The following is an 18997-nucleotide window of genomic DNA, read 5'->3' as shown; positions in this document are numbered from 1 at the left end:
AGGAACAAAACACAACGCCCACACCGTGACATAGCCCCCCCCCCCCCTATGGGCGGCTCCCGACACCCCTTGAGACAAAAACAAAACAAAACAAAAAAAAAACACTAAAGTTCAGGAGGGTTGTGAAGTGGAGGCGGTCTTGGGGGAGGGACGGAGGGCCAGGTTCGTGGAGTGAGGGTGGACCTGGACCGTGGGTGGAGCAGGCGACCCCTCGGGCGGCCAGGGCGGTGAAGACCCCTCGGGCGGCCAGGGCGGTGAAGACCCCTCGGGCGGCCAGGGCGGTGAAGACCCCTCGGGCCTCGGGCGGCCAGGGCGGTGAAGACCCCTCGGGCGGCCAGGGCGGTGAAGACCCCTCGGGCGGCCAGTGCGGTGACTCAGGCGCAGGAACAGCAGACACCGGCTCAGACGGCCAGGGCGGTGACTCAGGCGCAGGAACAGCAGACACCGGCTCAGGAACAGCAGACACCGGCTCAGGAACAGCAGACACCGGCTCAGGAACAGCAGACACCGGCTCAGGAACAGCAAACACCGGCTCAGGAACAGCAGACACCGGCTCAGGAACAGCAGACACCGGCACAGGAACAGCAGACACACACACTGGCTCGGGCTCCGGAACAGACAACACACACACTGGCTCGGGCTCAGGAACAGATAACACACACACTGGCTCGGGCTCAGGAACAGACAACACACACACTGGCTCAGGCTCAGGAACAGACAACACACACACTGGCTCGGGCTCAGGAACAGACAACACACACACTGGCTCGGGAACAGACAACACACACATTGGCTTGGGCTCGGGAACAGACAACACACACTTGGGCTCGGGAAAGGACCACACACACACTGGCTCGGGAACAGACAACACAATCACTGGCACTGGCTCGGGCTCAGGAACAGACAACACACACACTGGCTCTGGCTGGGGAACAGACAACACACACACTGGCTCGGGCTCGGGAACAGACAACACACACACTGGCTCGGGAACAGACCACACACACACTGGCTCGGGAACAGACAACACACACACTGGCTCAGGAACAGACAACACACACACTGGCTCGGGAACAGACACTGGCTCCGGTTCTGGAACAGACACCAGAACAGAAACAGCCACAAGGACAGACGTAAACACAGAAACAAACATAGAGCGATCAGGTTCAGGCGTGACTTGAACAGTAGTCTCTGGATCGGCAGACGTGACTTGAACAGCCTCTGGATCGGCAGACGTGACTTGAACAGCCTCTGGATCGGCAGACGTGACTTGAACAGCCTCTGGATCGGCAGACGTGACTTGAACAGCCTCTGGATCGGCAGACGTGACTTGAACAGCCTCTGGATCGGCAGACGTGACTTGAACAGCCTCTGGATCGGCAGACGTGACTTGAACAGCCTCTGGATCGGCAGACGTGACTTGAACAGTCTCTGGATCGGACGGGACCAGCGGCGAGGACTCTGGGCTGACAGGAAGTACAGGGAGGACTTCCAGGCATTGTGGGACGCGGGAAGTCCTCTTCCTCTTCCGTCTCGGACGCTGTGCTGGACGGGACCAGCGGTGAGGGCGCTGTGCTGGACGGGACCAGCGGTGAGGGCGCTGTGCTGGACGGGACCAGCGGTGAGGGCGCTGTGCTGGACGGAACCAGCGGTGAAGGCTCTGTGCTGGACGGGACCAGCGGTGAAGGCTCTTTGCTGGACGGGACCAGCGGTGAAGGCTCTTTGCTGGACGGGACCAGCGGTGAAGGCTCTTTGCTGGACGGGACCAGCGGTGAAGGCTCTGTGCTGGACGGGACCAGCGGTGAAGGTTCTGTGCTGGACGGGACCAGCGGTGAAGGCTCTGTGCTGGACGGGACCAGCGGTGAAGGCTCTGTGCTGGACGGGACCAGCGGTGAAGGCTCTGGCCAAACGTTGCTGACGTGAAGCTCTGGCCGGACGTGGCTGACGTGAAGCTCTGGCCGGACGTGGCTGACGTGAAGCTCAGGCATGTCGTGGTGAAGCTCAGGCATGTCTTGGTGAACGTGTAGAACAGGTGATGACGTGGCGTGCCACGGGAGGAAGCTCTCCAGACATCTGGTGAGTGCCTCTCTCCAGTCCAGACCGGAGAGATCGGGGAGCTCCCTCGGGTCGACCTCCTTAGCCCCCAGCCGGTAGCACATCTTAATCGCCTCATCACCCAGAGAGCAGGAGGCAGTGAGGGGAACAAACCCCCAGGTGTACTGGAACAGATCAAGGCTTTCCAGGGCCAAGGCCGCGATCTGTCCAGCGAACTCCCGGTCTAGCCTGTGTAGATCAGGCAAGATCCGTGCTGCTGGATTCATATTTGGTCGGTCGTTCTGTAACGCTGGCAGGAGGAATGTAAAAACTCTAAACTCAGAAAAGGCACACAGGACACAGAACTAGGAACATCAAACAACGACCGACAAACACCAACTGAAGAACAAGGGTATAAATACACAGGCAAACAAGCTAAACAAGATAACAAGGGGGCGTGGCTAATCAGAAACACATGGGGAGACTAATCAACAGAATGGGGAACAGCTGAACATGTACAGACAGGGAAACACATGACAGACAAGAACAAGGAACAAAACACAACGCCCACACCGTGACAGTAACGAGGTATTTTGTTCAGACGACGTCTGTTTATTTGTTAGTCTAGCCACGGTATTAAATAAAAACCTTGGATTATTTCGGTTGTTTTCTATTAATTTGCTGAGGTGCTCCGCCCTGGCCGTTTTAAGGGCCTTTTTATAACGTGACATACTGTCTTTCCACGCGATTCCAAAGACCTCTAAATTAGTTTTTTTCCATTTACGCTCTAAATTACGGGTTTCTCTCTTTAAAACATACGTAGTATTATTGTACCAAGGTGCTATACTTTTTTCTCTGACCTTTTTTAATCTAATGGGTGCAACAATATCCAATGTTCTAGAGAGAATGGAGCTCATAGTGCTAGTTAGTTCGTCTAGTTCATCTGTTTGTTTGGGTTCAGGCAGCAGCTGGGACAGATCAGATAAGCTATTTGAGAAATGATCTATGGTGGATTGACAAATTGTTCTACCTGGTCGATAACGTGGCGCAGCATGACATATTATAGCAGTGCGTAATATGCAAGTTACCAAGTAGGGGTCAGTGACATCATCACTTTGCGGTACAATATCTATATCGGTTGGATCGGTTCCGTATGATATAATTAAATCGAGTGTATGATTAAGACGATGAGTTGGTCCGGTGACGTTTTGCTTGACCCCGAAGGAGTTTAATAAATCTGTAAACGCAACCCCTAACGCATCATTTAAATGATCTACGTGTATGTTAAAATCTCCAACAATTAATGCTTTATCGACGTTGACCAAAAGATCTGATAGAAAGTCAGCAAACTCTTTTAGGAAATTGCCGTAAGGCCCTGGAGGTCTATATACGGTAGCCAATGCTAGAGATAATGTGTTTTTTTTTCTTACATCTAAGAGCGTAACATTTAGCACAAGCACTTCAAACGAATTAAACCTATGATGAGTTTTCTGAGTAACATTAAGGGTATCTCTGTAAATTGTTGCAACACCGCCGCCACGACCGATCAGATGGGGCTCATGCTTATAACAGTATCCTGGCGGAGTAAACTCATTTAGACCGAAATAATCATTTGGTTTAAGCCAGGTTTCAGTAAGGCACAGAACATCGAAATTATTATCTATGACCATTTCATTTACAATAACCGCCTTAGGTGTGAGCGATCTAATGTTTAGGAGACCTAGCTTTAGAAATTGTTTTTGTTCACTACTAGCGAGATTTTTTGTTTTAATAACAATTAGATTTTTTCTAGATCCCGCAGTAGATTTATTATTTGATCTTAGTAAACGAGGAATAGACACAGTTTCTATGCAATGTTCTACACTAGTATTAATATCAATTAAATTGGTGCAGTAGAGACTGTGATTTGGATTTTTGGTTACTAGTCAAACGGTATTTAACATCTTGGAGATGTTATCCGACAGAAGATCTGACCCGATTCTACTTGGGTGTAAGCCATCAGCGCGGAAGAGCCTTGGTCGCTCCCAAAACAGATTCCAATTATTTACAAAAATCAGTTTCTGCTCATTGGACCATGACAATAACCATTCATTTAGCGCGAATAATCTACTGAACTTTTCATGCCCTCGTCGGTACGTAGGAAGCGGTCAATACACAATAATCGATGTTTCAGGCGATGTGCTGCGTACCGTATCGATAAGGCTCCTGAAGTCTTTCTTCAGAACCTCCGTCTGTCGCAGCCTAATGTCGTTAGCTCCCACGTGCAGCACAACAGCTCCGACGCGCTCGTCACCGTTCAAGATCTCAGTTACCCGCGCAGTGATATCGAGAACACGAGCACCAGGAAAGCAGTGACTGTGTACCTTACTTTTACCTAACGTAGCGTGGACGTGTCGGACTGTGGAATCGCCGATGATCACAGCATCACGTTCCGTTTCACGAAGAGGGGAGAATCGGTTCTGAGTGGAGATCTCGAAAACCGGGAGGGGCGAAAAGATTCTTGTCCTGGCTCGCGGCTTCCGCGGAACCACCCAGGCTTCGTGGTGGTGTGTTGGAGCCGGAGTGAATGAAACCATGGCTGATCGTGACCTGGACGCTCGGGACCAATGCTGAGAAACGCACGGAGTAGACGAGGTCAGCGTCAGCGGGTTACTAACGTTAATCACTGATCCGTGTGCATCAGCACGTGATGTTTCAAGAGCTAAACGCCGGTCTCTCAGCTCAGCTTGTCTCTCTAGAAGGTCACGGATTTGCTTTTCTACAGCTTCTAATTCAGACTGCACCGCGAGCAATTCAGATTTATTCTCATCTGCACCAAAAGGTAAATAACATACACCTGATATGTTCGCCATTTTAACAGATGGACAGTAAGTTAGCAATGATGCAACCAGTGATGCTATTAATATTTATACTAATTTATGACTCAAGTCTTGGGTAAAACCCGTCTTTTTAGTGGTATGGGTGTAATGTAGACGCACGATAGACGGGAAAACAAACAAACTCACAGCAGGCAACGAGGCTGACAAAAGCAGTCGATCGCAGGGCGAGCAGCAGTGAAGCAGTGTCTTGCTCTACGACCAACAACCAATGTTCAAACCGTATTTGCGGTTCCAGCCGTATAAATGGCCAACAGTCCGAGTTGTAACAGTGACGCACGATAGACGGGAAAACAAACAAACTCACAGCAGGCAACGAGGCTGACAAAAGCAGTCGATCGCAGGGCGAGCAGCAGTGAAGCAGTGTCTTGCTCTACGACCAACAATCAATGTTCAAACCGTATTTGCGGTTCCAGCCGTATAATGGCCAACAGTCCGAGTTGTAACAGTGACGCACGATAGACGGGAAAACAAACAAACTCACAGCAGGCAACGAGGCTGACAAAAGCAGTCGATCGCAGGGCGATCAGCAGTGAAGCAGTGTCTCGCTCTACGACCAAGAATCAATGTTCAAACCGTATTTGCGGTTCCAACCGTATAATGGCCAACAGTCCGAGTTGTAATTATGAGTTAAATGATGGTTCAGAACAGAATAAAGAGAGAAATACGGAAAAACAGAAGGAAATACGAAGCTAATACGAGGCTTAGACAGCCACGACGCAAACAAACTCACAGCTCACAGCAGGCAGCGAGGCGGACAAAAGCAATCGAGCAATCGAGCAATCGTCAATAGTGCTTGAGAAACTATCTCTCTCCGATAGATAGAGAGATAGATCTGCAGCACTAATTGCATCCCCCTCACTCATATCTTTTAATAGGTCTGCTTGATAGGCTTGTAATACCGACATAGTGTTTAAGCACGCTGCCGCTTGACCTGCCGCCGAGTAAGCTTTGCCCACCAAAGCCGAGGTGTTTCTTAATGGCTTGGTGGGAAATGCCGGTGTCTCAAATGACGATGCCATAACTAGAGATAGATGACTCGCTAACGTCTCTTCAGCCTTAGGCATCGCCCCATAACGATAATTCTTAGCCCCAGAAATATTTGAATAAACAGATGTTTGCTGGCTAAATATTCTGGATGACACTGGTCTTTTCCATGACCTCGACACCTCGGTGTGGAGGTCAGGAAAGAAAGGAAGACACCGGCATGGAGGTGCAGCACGAGAGGGCAGAAATCCTTCATCTAGTTTACTCTATGAACGAGATTCCTGTCTATCAGCTGGCCACTCGATGCTTAATTTTTCTACAGCACGAGTAAGCACCTCCATAAGATCCTCACTAGCAGGAGACTGAAGTGACGGGTCCCCAGTCTCTGCTGTATCAATACTTTCAACATCCAGATCCTCAGAACTGGATAATTGATAATTGGCTCGGCGGGAGCGGAGCGTTTTTATAGACAAACGCTCGCAATGCTCACAATCAGCTCCCTCGAGAGCTGACTGGGCATGCAGCACTCCCAAACAAACAACACACAGATTGTGTGTGTCCCCACCCGTAATATAACGTGGGCAGGGATGAACACACTTTCTGAACTGCTGTTCGCTTGCCATTATTGATATATATATATATAGTCTCTTTTTTATAGTTATATATATATATATATATATATATATATATATATATATATATGTGAAAAACTCCTGCCTATCAATTTCTAAGGAAAGACAAAAACACTTGAGACACAGACTTTTTCATACACAGAGCGCTTGCTGAAGACTCAGAAGCTGATGCGCTTGTGTTTTGGGGGTGCTTATATAGTTTCCTGGTCGATTACGTCACCGGCCTATGACGTTCCGTCTCGCCATTGGACTGATTTCATACGTGCTTCATGACGCACTCACGCAGGGCGTTCCCACAGCGTTTCACGCAGCTCGAGTTCCCTGAAAGGGATCTGAACCACCACTGCTCTTTCCCTGACTGTGCAGAATCTGCCGATGTAATTACAAGTGTACAGAAAACTGTGCTAAGGCGAGACTGAGGAGATAGAGAAGAGGGGGAGGCAAAATCCATAACCAGAGAATTTTGTCCCTGTTGGTAAAATTGTTTGTCAATAACCATTGAGTATTTGACGTTCAACACTTAGTGTTGAGAAAAAATACATCACAGAGGAGGCTAGCCTCCCTTGTTATATCAACCAATCATTGTAGAAATGTATTATGTGATTTTAGTTTGAACTGCTACTGCTGATAAAGTACCAATTACAATAATTATCGAGAGTACAGATATTGAATAATTGATCGTCAACAAATTTACCATGCTACCATTCGAACAACAGCTACAAATTAAAAATTAAGAAAGACTGCATGACTTGGATATTGGCTACAGCAATGAGTGAAATGATATTGCTGTATATGTTTTTTTTTTTTTTACATTTTGTGGCTAAAAGTAGCCAAAAAGCAGTTAAACAAATACATGTAGCTTTAAGGCAGTTAAAGCAAATAAATAAATAAAAAATAAAAATCCTCGGGAGGGAATCCCTGTCACGATCATGTCCTGTTTAGTTTAATTTTCTGTGTCACTATTTTGCCTAGTTCTAGTTCATTTTTTGTTGCTGTAATTTCTGTATTCTCGCACCTGTTGTCACCTCCAGCTCGAGGTGAACCACAAACAACTGATACCAGCGTTCAGTGATATGTGTCCGGTCCCCGCTATGATAACAATAACTTTCTCAAATGTTTACAGAACAAGCTGGAACCCAGTGTGCCTGTATCTTTCTCTATTGCTGTTCGATTACATGATAGAAAGTCTAAGGCCTTCAAAAGCCGTACAGCAAACCCACCTAATCTGGTGCCTATTACACAACATACTGAGATTTCTGTGGGGACAAAAAGTGAGACTGTTAAGTTAGCACTTTTAAACATCCGCTCACTTAAAAATAAATCACTTCTAGTCAAAGATTTAATAACCACATACAACCTGGATTTTATGTTGCTAAATGAAACTTACCTAGAAGACAGCTGCAGTGCAATAGTCCTCAATGAAACAGCCCCTCCTAACTTTACTTTTATGAGTGTCTGCAGAGCTGTCAGAAGAGGCGGAGGTTTAGCTGCTCTTTATAAAGATGTCTATCAATGTAAGCAAGTATCATTTGGGAATTACCCGTCTTTCGAATATCTGGGTATTGTGTTAAAAGGTGCTCCACGAATTTTCCTTATCATTGTTTACAGGCCTCCAAAATACTCTCCAGCTTTTGCTGAGAACTTAACAGAACTGTTATCAACAATTTCCTCAGAATTTTACTGCTTTGCCATTGCTGGAGATTTTAACATTCACAGTGCTTAAAGTACCACCACCAGAAGGCAAGAAAAGCTAGCCTCCCAACCCGGGGTCCATCAGCCTAAAATAAACAAAAACAAGATTAATGAATACACTAAACAAATGATACTAGACACAACTAATAACAAAATTCAGAGTGTTTGGTGATACCAAACACTCACCACAAGGGAACACTAACTTGTAGACAAAACAAGTTCACAAATCACAGGGCAACAAAGTTGCAACTTAACACATTGCACAATAATCAACATCCAAACTAACCAAGAACAAAGTAAAGAAACATACAACAACACACAGGCAGCCAATAATAAGATGACTGAAGGGCGAGCCCACGTACACAACTTCGGCACCTGCAGCGGTGAACAGATCGATGGTTGTAGCGATGAAGACATACAACAAAAACAGTAACACAGCAGCAAGACAGCAGCGCAGTCTAAATGGATTTTATGCAGAAAACGATCAGCCCAACGTCCGCATTAAGACGGAGCATCTACAAAAGAATCAATATCCTGCAGTTGATCATCACGGAATTGTATAAGCGTGCGGTTGCTCACAGCAGCGTACACATAAAAGCAAACCAACTGGGGGAACGAAACAGCCTGCACATCACCGCGGCGCTGCCAACCAAACACGGCCAGCATTGAATGGCGGCGCGCCTGCAACAAGGGGCGGAGCTATCAATGATGCATCACCAGGTGGCATAAACAGTCTTTAAATAGGCCAGGGACAGCGGCCGATAGGCTGCCACATCTATCACTCATGTGACAGCCACAAATAACAGGGCGGGGTCTAACCCACTCTCCCACAAAGGCTATATCTTTAACACCAAGCATATCTGCTGACTCTGTTGATTTTCTCCTTGATTCTTTTAACTCAAAAGTTAAGAGTGTAATTGATGAAATTGCTCCTGTGAAAGTCAGTGACAGACAAAAAGCACCTTGGAGAAACTCAACAGCAGTGCAAAATATGAAAAGACAATGCAGAAAACCAGAGCGCATGTGGCGGAAGACAAAACTTATAGTCCAATATAACATCTACAAAGACAGCATCCATGCTTTCAATAAGGAACTAGACAAAGCTAGACAGACTTTCTTCTCGAATATTATAAACAGCAATATAAACAACACGCACACTCTTTTTGCTACTGTAGAGAGACTGACAAACCCCCCAAGCCAGATTCCCAGTGAAATGCTCTCACTAAGAAAGTGCAGTGAGTTTGCTTCTTTCTTCTCTGAGAATATCAATAATATCAGAAAGGTGATCAGCTCATCCTTGAGTTGCGCTGGGGTCAGGCAGATCAGACAACAGCCTGAGAAAGTAGTCACTATGTCTGATTTCGAAGAAATTGATGGCAAAATTTTGGAAGAAACCGTACAGCACCTGAAAACATCAACCTGCGCCCTTGACGCACTTCCCACATCTTTTTTCAAAAATGTGTTACACAGCTTAGAAGCAGATCTCCTAGAAGTGGTAAATGCCTCACTTCTCTCTGGGAGTTTTCCGAACTCCCTGAAAACTGCAGTTGTCAAGCCCCTCCTGAAAAAGAGCAATCTGGATAAAACCATATTAAACAACTATAGACCGATCTCAAATCTTCATTTCATAGGCAAGATCATTGAAAAAGTTGTCTTCAATCAGCTGAACAAATTCTTAAGCTCGAATGGATACTTTTGACAATTTTCAATCTGGTTTCCGACCGCACCACAGCACAGAGACAGCGCTCATAAAGATAATAAATGATATTCGCTTAAATACTGATACAGGCAAATTATCAGTGCTGGTACTACTCGACCTCAGTGCTGCATTTGACACTGTCGATCACAACATACTTCTTGACAGGCTGGAAAACTGGGTCGGGCTTTCTGGGATAGTCCTAAAATGGTTCAGGTCATACTTAGGAGGCAGAGGTTATTATTTGAGTATAGGAGACCATAAGTCTGAGTGGACATCCATGACATGCGGAGTCCCTCAAGGCTCAATTCTTGCGCCACTCCTATTCAACCTGTACATGCTCCCAATGAGCCAAATAATGAGAAAGAACCAAATCGCTTACCATAGCTATGCAGACGACACACAGCTCTACTTATCCCTATCGCCTAACGACTACAGCCCCATTGACTCCCTTTGCCAATGCATTGATGAAGTAAACAATTGGATGTGCCAAAACTTTCTTCAGTTAAACAAAGACAAAACTGAAGTCATTGCGTTTGGAAACAAAGATGAAGTTCTCAAGGTGAACGCATACCTTCAGTCTAGGGGTCAAACAATTAAAAATCAAGTCAGGAATCTGGGTGTGTCTCTAGAGTCAGACCTTAGTTTCAGTAGTCATGTCAAAGCAATAACTAAATCAGCATACTATCACCTGAAAAATATTGCAAGAATTAGATGCTTTGTTTCCAGTCAAGACTTAGAAAAACTTGTGCATGCTTTGATCACCAGTAGGGTGGATTATTGTAATGGACTTCTCACTGGCCTTCCCAAAAAGACCATAAGACAGTTGCAGCTCATACTGTGCTGCTGCCAGGATTCTGAGCAGAACCAGAAAATATGAACACATCACACCAGTCCTCAGGTCTTTACACTGGCTGCCAGTTACATTTAGGATTGATTTTAAAGTATTATTACTGGTGTATAAATCATTCAATGGCCTAGGACCTCATACATTGCAGATATGCTCACTGAATATAAACCCAACAGATCACTCAGATCATTAGGATCACATCAGCTAGAAATACCAAGTGTTCACTCTAAGCATGGCGAGTCTGCTTTTAGCTACTATGCCAGCTGCAGCTGGAACCAGCTTCCAGAAGAGATCAGATGTGCTCCTACAGTAGTCACATTCAAATCCAGACTCAAAACACTTGTGTTTAGCTGTGCATTTACTGAATGAGCACTGTGCCACTGTTCGTCAGACTGTTTGCACTGTATTTTATTTTATGTTTTAATTACTCTGATTTCATTTGATTACTTCTGTATTTTATCTTTTATCTTTTATTCTAAACTGTTTTAATTATTCTTATATCTTTTGATTATTTTAATTTCTTCTATGTAAAGCACTTTGAATTACCATTGTGTATGAAATGTACTATATAAATAAACTTGCCTTGCCTTGCCTTGCCTTGTCACCGTTTTAACAAATGGTTTACACAGAGATGAAAATTGTATCGTTTTCAAATACTTGTTCTTTGAATCCTGTTTTCAAAAGTTTGTTTTCAGGCCCCCAAAACACTGTTGTTGTGTATAAAGTTTCCCATTTTTGGTGAAGTTTAGGTGACGTATATCCGCTCGGGCGCAGTGGAGGTGACGTACAAGATTTGAACTTTTTTTTCTACACTTTTACAAAGAGATTTTCAGATGTCTACTTGAGTGGACATTATGCGTTTATGTTTTTAAATGAAGAGATGCTGTTTTAAACACAATACAGTTATTGCACATAGCAGTAATACTGTATGTATTTTAAAAAAGTGAATAAAATGATATAAAATCATGTGAAAACTTTAAAATATATACAAAAAATATATATAATACAGATTCAATTATTGCAAATGCAATTGAGTTTGTTCCTGTTCGACCAGCAGACGAAGAACTTCATTCAAGTTGAATGTCACGTGTCCTTGATATCAGAACATGAGGATGTGATTCCATCAAAGATCTCTACAACCAGTGAAGGTACAATGGTGGAAACCCAACTCTGACTATGTAGATCAAGCTCTCCAGTCATGTTCAAAATGGAAACATTTAGCTCTCCTCTCTGAAAACCCCTCAGACTGAAATTTACATTGAGCTATTGATGTTTTCAGACTGTGTAAAAACTCCAGTACTCCAGTCAGGAATGTTGTGCTATTAAAGCAAATCGTGCTCTGCATGTTATCGTGAACTGTGGTGACGACAGCCAATACTTGCATATCCTGAGGGATGTGGCCCTGATCCCAGCATAGGCAGAGGAGTTTCTTGTAGGGGCTGAAGCAGCGCTGGTTTGCCATTTTTCAAGGCTTCTGGTGGGATACCGTCACTTCCAGGGGCCATCCCACAAGCGAGGCAGTCAATGGCTTTACTGAGCTCTTCCAGGGTAGGTGGGGTGTCCAGTGCTTCCATGGCTGGTAGATCTGGGATGGCATCCCAAGCAGTGACAGTGACAACGTTATGAGTTGCATACTGATTGAGATAGTGCTCAATCCAGCACTGCAGCTGCTTCCCTTGGTCTATGATGACTTCTCCCATCCTGGACATGAGTGGGGTGATCTTGGTGGTTGTGGGGCCTATCGCCTTCTTTATGCTTTTGTACATGCCTCTTTCATCCCCGGTAATGGCAGCTGTCTGTATGCTGCTTCAGAGATTTAGCCAATATATATTGGCGCAGTGGCAGCGGTTTGCTGGGCGTTCTTCCTGGCTGTCCTGAGGGCTTCCAGTACACTAGGGCAAGGCGACAAATTGTAATCCAGGAGGGCCTTCCTCTTCACCTCAGTCACGGGCTCCATTTCCTCCCAGTGGGCCTCGTACCAGTCAGCGTTCTTACACTCCTCCTTCCCGTAGGTTGTAATGGCCGTGTTGTAGACTACGCCTCGGAGTTGGGACCACCTGGAGTCAATGGTGTCATCGATAGGTGACTCCTTGGTGAGAGCCTCCTGTAAGTTTCTGACATACTGCTGTGTCTTCTCTGGGTTGCTTGCACAACAGGTGTACGTGGATGGCCGTTCTTCTTGGAGAGATGCAGCTTCTTCGGAGTAACTTGCACCTTGCTGGCCACAAGGGAGTGGTCCATTCCGCAGTCAGCGCTGTGGTAATTGCTGGTGAGGAGGATACTGGCAAGTTCCCCACTCCTGGAGATGGCGAGGTCTAACTGGTGCCAGTGGTGGGACCGTGGTTGTCTCCATGACACCTGATGGATCTCCTTGCATTTGAATAAGGTGTTTGTCATGCAGAGACCATGTAAGCAGCACATCTCCAGCAGACGCTGACCATTCTCGTTGATCTTAACCCTACCGTGAAAACCTAGGCAGGTAGGCCAGGATTCGTTTTCGGCTCCCACTCTAGCATTGAAGTCACCGAGCAGGTAAAGTCCTTCAGTGCTGTGGATTCTAGGTATTGTGTCATCCAGTGCCTCATGGAAATGAAAGCTTCAGCGAAAGTTCTGCCAGGAAGACTCAATTGTTACTTCACTTATTACCTTCTCATCAAACCAATCATATTCTAATACACGTAGTATAAAAGATTGGAACTTAAAAATGTCTGAGTTCGCAGATACTGACGTCAACATTCACCTCCATCCTCCCCACCACCATCAGGATGGTCCCTTCCCATACCTCCCAGGGGGTTGGCTTCGCCCGTCTTCGTCTTTAGACCGGAAATGCAGATTCTGTTACGCTTGGTTTGCGAGCTACGGACGGGGGCCTACACCAAAGAACTTTATAAACTTGCTTGCTGGGCTGTTAATAAATTTATGCTTTGTTAATTCATTTTGCCTCCCGAGTCTAGAACTGGTCTTTCTCCTCTGAGGTGGAGCAGAGATTTGGGGCATACACGCTGGTGATGTAAGCTGGGCCAGAGGATGTTAACAAGCGGAGTGCAAGGATCCTCTCCGTGCCTGATGATTATTTTTTTTATTATTTTTTTATTTATTTATTTATTTATTTATTTATATATTTATTTAATAAGGACATAGCAATAACATTGGACAAACCAGAAGCATTGTTTAAAGTGTAATAGCACATGCTAATTTTCAACACCTGTCCATAGGGGTGTAGCGACAATGAGTCTTACATTAAATTAGCTCAAATTATATATAGGGAATTTAATAATTAATCATGAATGATTAATATATTGCATATTACAGTTAAATTATCGAAGCTGAAAAGAGATCGATTGTATATATGAATGATCACCATAATGGGTTATGGTTCGTCATTAATATATCAATAGTCTTATTACAGATCGATTATATGAGATAACCTTAAATGGAATTAATTTAGTTATCGAACAATCTGTTTGTCCAGCAAACGGCCGTAAGATTAACTCATCAAATTCCCAATAAAAGTTATCGCTTCTTATAAACTCCAAGAAATATTAATTTTCTGGCCGTGAACATTAATTTTCCTGTGTTTATAAAATTAAACTACTCAACGTAGTAAATAATAAAGCTTTTTGTAGCTAAAGGACCAACATTTCATTGACTTTGTAAAATGAGCATTTTAGCAATTAGCAATCAAGAATATAATGGTTTTAATAAAATGAAACTACGGATACAGAATTCTACATTTAAACACGGGATGCATGTATGTACAGTAAACAGTAAAACTAATGAGATAGACGAATAACGAACGGGAGTGAGAGAGAGAGATTGGGAGAGAGAAGAGAGAGAGAGAGAGAGAGAGAGAGAGAGAGAGAGAGAGAGAGAGAGAGAGAGAGAGAGAGAGAGAGAGAGAGAGAGAGAGTAAGAGGATGAGAAAGTGAAACTAACGGTCAGGATGAGAGAGATCACCGGGGTGATCGCAGCATGGCAAAAATCACGGACAACGTAACCCTTAGAGAGACAACAAGAAATCACATCAATCAAATCAAATCAATAACCTATACTTGCGTATGGTTCTCTTTGTGTTGCTGAGGAATGCAGAGTCGTATGCGTGTTTGTCCTTCGGCGCTATAGGCTTGTTCTCTCGTGTCTTCCAGGGCGAGCAGACTCGCGGGAAGTTTTAAAGGTTCACCGAACGTGAAGTTGCCAAGGAAATAGTTCAGAGTTCATCTCCCTTGGGAGGGAGAGGCGAAAATGAGACTGAAACTTAGTAAAGACAGGAAAAACGGAGATGAGAGCTCACACTCCCATCTTCTTCCTTTGAGTGCAGCTTGCGTGTTTCCTTTAAGAGCCCCGGGGATTTCAAAGAGTCCTTTTAAAGTTGAAGTTGCAGGCTGTTCATTTCACTGAACGTAGGAAAGGTCCGAAGACGAAAATAAAGAAAAGACTTAAAGAAAAGAAAATAGAAACGGAGGAAAACTCCCTAACGGGAGTCATGGGTCTTCTCTCTGGAAACGTAAATGCTCTCTAGTGCTCAGTGAGAAACTTCTGTGTCAGTCTTTTATGGAGAGGAGGGGTTCACGCCTGCTTCGCGTATGTGAACCAATCATCTTAGAGCATCTCGAGCGGGAAAAGTTCTTCTTTGTCTTGTCAGGATAATTTATGATGGTATGAAATTTTGTCATTTCTACCCAGAAAGATTGTACACACAGAACAATACATTTTACTGTAATATCCTATGTATGACTTGCTTAGTCAAAACAAGACGGTTAAACAGGTACCAAGAATGGCCGGAAAGAGTAGAAGAAACATAAAGTTACATTCATATGCAGAATTACACACATTTAATGTTCACTCACATGACTATAAAGCCATAATACCGGCTACCATGACCTAGGAAAGATCAAATTCATGTTTATACATTTCTTAAGTGGTTATAATTATAGAAAATATAAGATTGCAGAGTCTATTCCTCTTTCTTTATCAGAATTCAAGTGGGAGCTGTGATTCCCTTGGAATTCCTTTTGGGGATCATAAAGTTTTATGACCTAGCAAGAGGGAGAATTACAGAAGATGATCCTGTTAGGTAATCTTTCTTTAGAAATACACTTAAGATTCGAAGTTACAGACCAGTCTCCAATTACATCTATAGAATAAGACAAAACTAATTAGATATGCATGCATACAGGAAGGTCAGATACAATTCTGTGTTATATACATTAAGGACATTCCTATCCTAAGTTGCACACAAAGGACGTTTGTGTGCGGGTATGTGTGGGTATCCTTATGGTCAGCATCTGTCCATCCGTGGTGTGTACCACGTGAGGGTTTCGAGAACAACGGGGACCTGTTTCTTGATTGCGCAATGCATCATAAATGGAGTTAATCAATGACCTGCTGGCAGACATTGGGGCACCATTTCACATGATTCAAGGTTTTGTGAATTAAACATATATGTGTTCATATTTGTTCAGTAGTGAAAGGAAAACAGGATTGGGTCAGTCGCTACATATTCCCCCTTTTCGTCGGATGAAGTCCCTGTGTGAACATCATCGGACGACAATCATCACAATGGCCGACTGGCAGGTGAATCCTGATGGTAGGATGGCAGGTGGAACCTGACGGTAGGATGGCAGGTGGATCTTAAAGCTGAGGATTCAGCTCGATGAGGTTTGACGTGGTCTCTGACTTGGCACCCCCTTTCCGGGATTCCGTTTGAGACCTTCAGGCATGGCTTTAGTGAGCTCGGCTGTGTCTGTGTCGCATCTGGTTGAGTCTTCTGTACAGAATGAATGTCACGCATAGTGTCAGAGTGTGGCTGATTACCTGTAGAGATGCACAGCACAATGTCGGCTGAGGTCCAGGCTAGGACCGCAGATGAAGTGTTCAGAACGGGCAGTCGAGACAGTTCTTGGATGGCTGTGTTGACCGGAGCAATGTCAATGAATTGGGACCCCCTTTCCTCGATCCAGAGTTCCAGTTCTGGATCTAAGGTGAAGTTCCAGTGCTGTCTGGTACTCTTTGCTCGGAAGATGGTACAATAACAGATCATTCAGGTGGAATATGGCACCTTTCGGGGCTTGAATCCACGTACTCTGGTTGAGCATGTTGACACGGCTGGTTGTGTCATGCTGGTCGTAAGTGAGAGTAGCTGTACGCACAGGTGTGTTAACGAGCCACCTGTCACCTACAATCTCTGCTTGCGTCTCTGTGACTTTGGCTCGTGGCTTAGCTTTGGCAGAGCAGTGTGTGCCGCTGACCAGGTGTTGCAACCCGTAGGTTCCTTCAGTGTTGTCTCTGAGGAAGGGTTTTCGACGGCAGAGATAGTGAATGTCTTTGGTGAGGTACACATGTGCAGGTTTGGGGCCAGGTGCAGCTGTGTGTCGCTGTCGTGGTAGGCCACCACATCTGGAATGTGTGTCTTGATGTGGGTGTTGCTTTTCAAAAACCTGTCATTGGCAATGTCTTTAACTCTCTGGGGTCGAGAAACCCGCCGGCGCGTTTTGCTGTTTTTTTTCCACATAGCAGCAACATAGACTTAAAATACTCCGTCATTTTTGGTCATATAAATAAAATCAATACATGATTATAAACTATAGAGGGTCTTCTTTTTTTGTGTAGACTCACATTAACATCAAAACCGTGTGCTTTTGTAAAATGAAGAAAATAAACAGGGTGTGCTTTCTGCCTCTCTGTCTCCGTTAATTTTTTTTCTGGTGCACGTCTCTAAACTTAAACAAAGCTCAGCGAATACTGTTCACACAAGCACGAGCAATATATCTTTATTATCATTTAAGTTTGTACTTTTAAAATATCTAATTCAAAACTAAAATAAAAATTCTCTGTTTATGTAATCTATAAAAAAAGAGAGAGGTGTCAGCCGATCTCATTATCGTTCTCTTAGCTCATTATTCTGCTAATCTGACACGCCCACGGAGAGCGTGCGCTATTCAAACGCAAATTATCTGAAGCAACACATGCAAAGTGTGTTTTTTCAAACGCCCCTCATAAACGCGATAACACAACAAATGTAATCATCAGATTAATGTAGCCTATTTCTTCTTGCGAGGCTGTGTGAGGAATAATCCTGGGACATTTACCTCAGAACATGTGCTGGTTTTTTTCATTTCGAGGAGCAACTGATCCATCTGATAAGTAAGTTTTTTTTTATTATTGTTCTAATCGCGATATCATAGTGTATGTAAACCGCAAAAAGACTGTTTAAATATGAATCGCGTCTGTGTGTGAATGAATGAACTGAACAGTTTTTACCAAACCCTATTGCTATACTGAGATGAGTGAAAATCGCCTGAAATATGTTGAAATAACGTTAAAATGTCTTTGTATTAGCAACGTATTAAACTGCAAATTAATATGTATGCCCTAATATAGGCTCATAAAAACAAAAAACGACATGCCTATGTTACAGACGAAATACGAAAGACAACATTTCGTCGACTAGTTTTGGATAGATTATTAACTGTTTACTGTAAACTAGACTACTGCCACATTGAATAAGCTTTTGTTCACCAATTTCTGCTCAAATGTTATATATTAGGCTATGTTTGCTTTTTCAAAAATAAAGTCATCAACTAGGATGCTATTATAGTCTTTGTTCCAATGTAGGCTTTATTCAAACTAATGAATCCTTAACTTTGAAATATGTATGATAAAATGTATACTTTAGTTTTTACAAAGAAATATGAAATATCCATCTGAGAAGAAAGTTTTTTTATTAGTGTTCTAATTGCGATATCATAGTGTATGTAAACCGCAAAAAGACTGTTTAAATATGAATCGCGTCTGTGTGTGAATGAATGAACTGAACAGTTTTTACCAAACCCTATTGCTATACTGAGATGAGTGAAAATCGACTGAAATATGTTGAAATAACGTTAAAATGTCTTTGTATTAGCAACGTATTAAACTGCAAATTAATATTTATATGCCCTAATATAGGCTATCATAAAAACAACAAACGATATGCCTATGTTACAGAAGAAATATGAAAGACAACATTTTGTTGACTAGTTTTTGGATATATTATTACCTGTTTACTGTAGCCTAAACTACTGCCACATTGAATAAGCTTTTGATCACCAATTTCTGCTCAAATGTTAAATATATTAGGCTATGTTTGTTTTGTCAAAAATAAAGTCATCAACTAGGATGCTATTATAGTGTTTGTTCCAATGTAGGCTTTATTCAAACTAATGAATCCTTAACTTTGAAATATGTATGA

The sequence above is a fragment of the Siphateles boraxobius genome, unplaced genomic scaffold, assembly GCF_051911475.1.
Source record: "Siphateles boraxobius isolate OS27281-9 unplaced genomic scaffold, OSU_SipBor_1 66, whole genome shotgun sequence".
Classification (NCBI taxonomy): domain Eukaryota; kingdom Metazoa; phylum Chordata; class Actinopteri; order Cypriniformes; family Leuciscidae; genus Siphateles; species Siphateles boraxobius.
Note: the sequence above shows the minus strand (reverse complement) of the source record.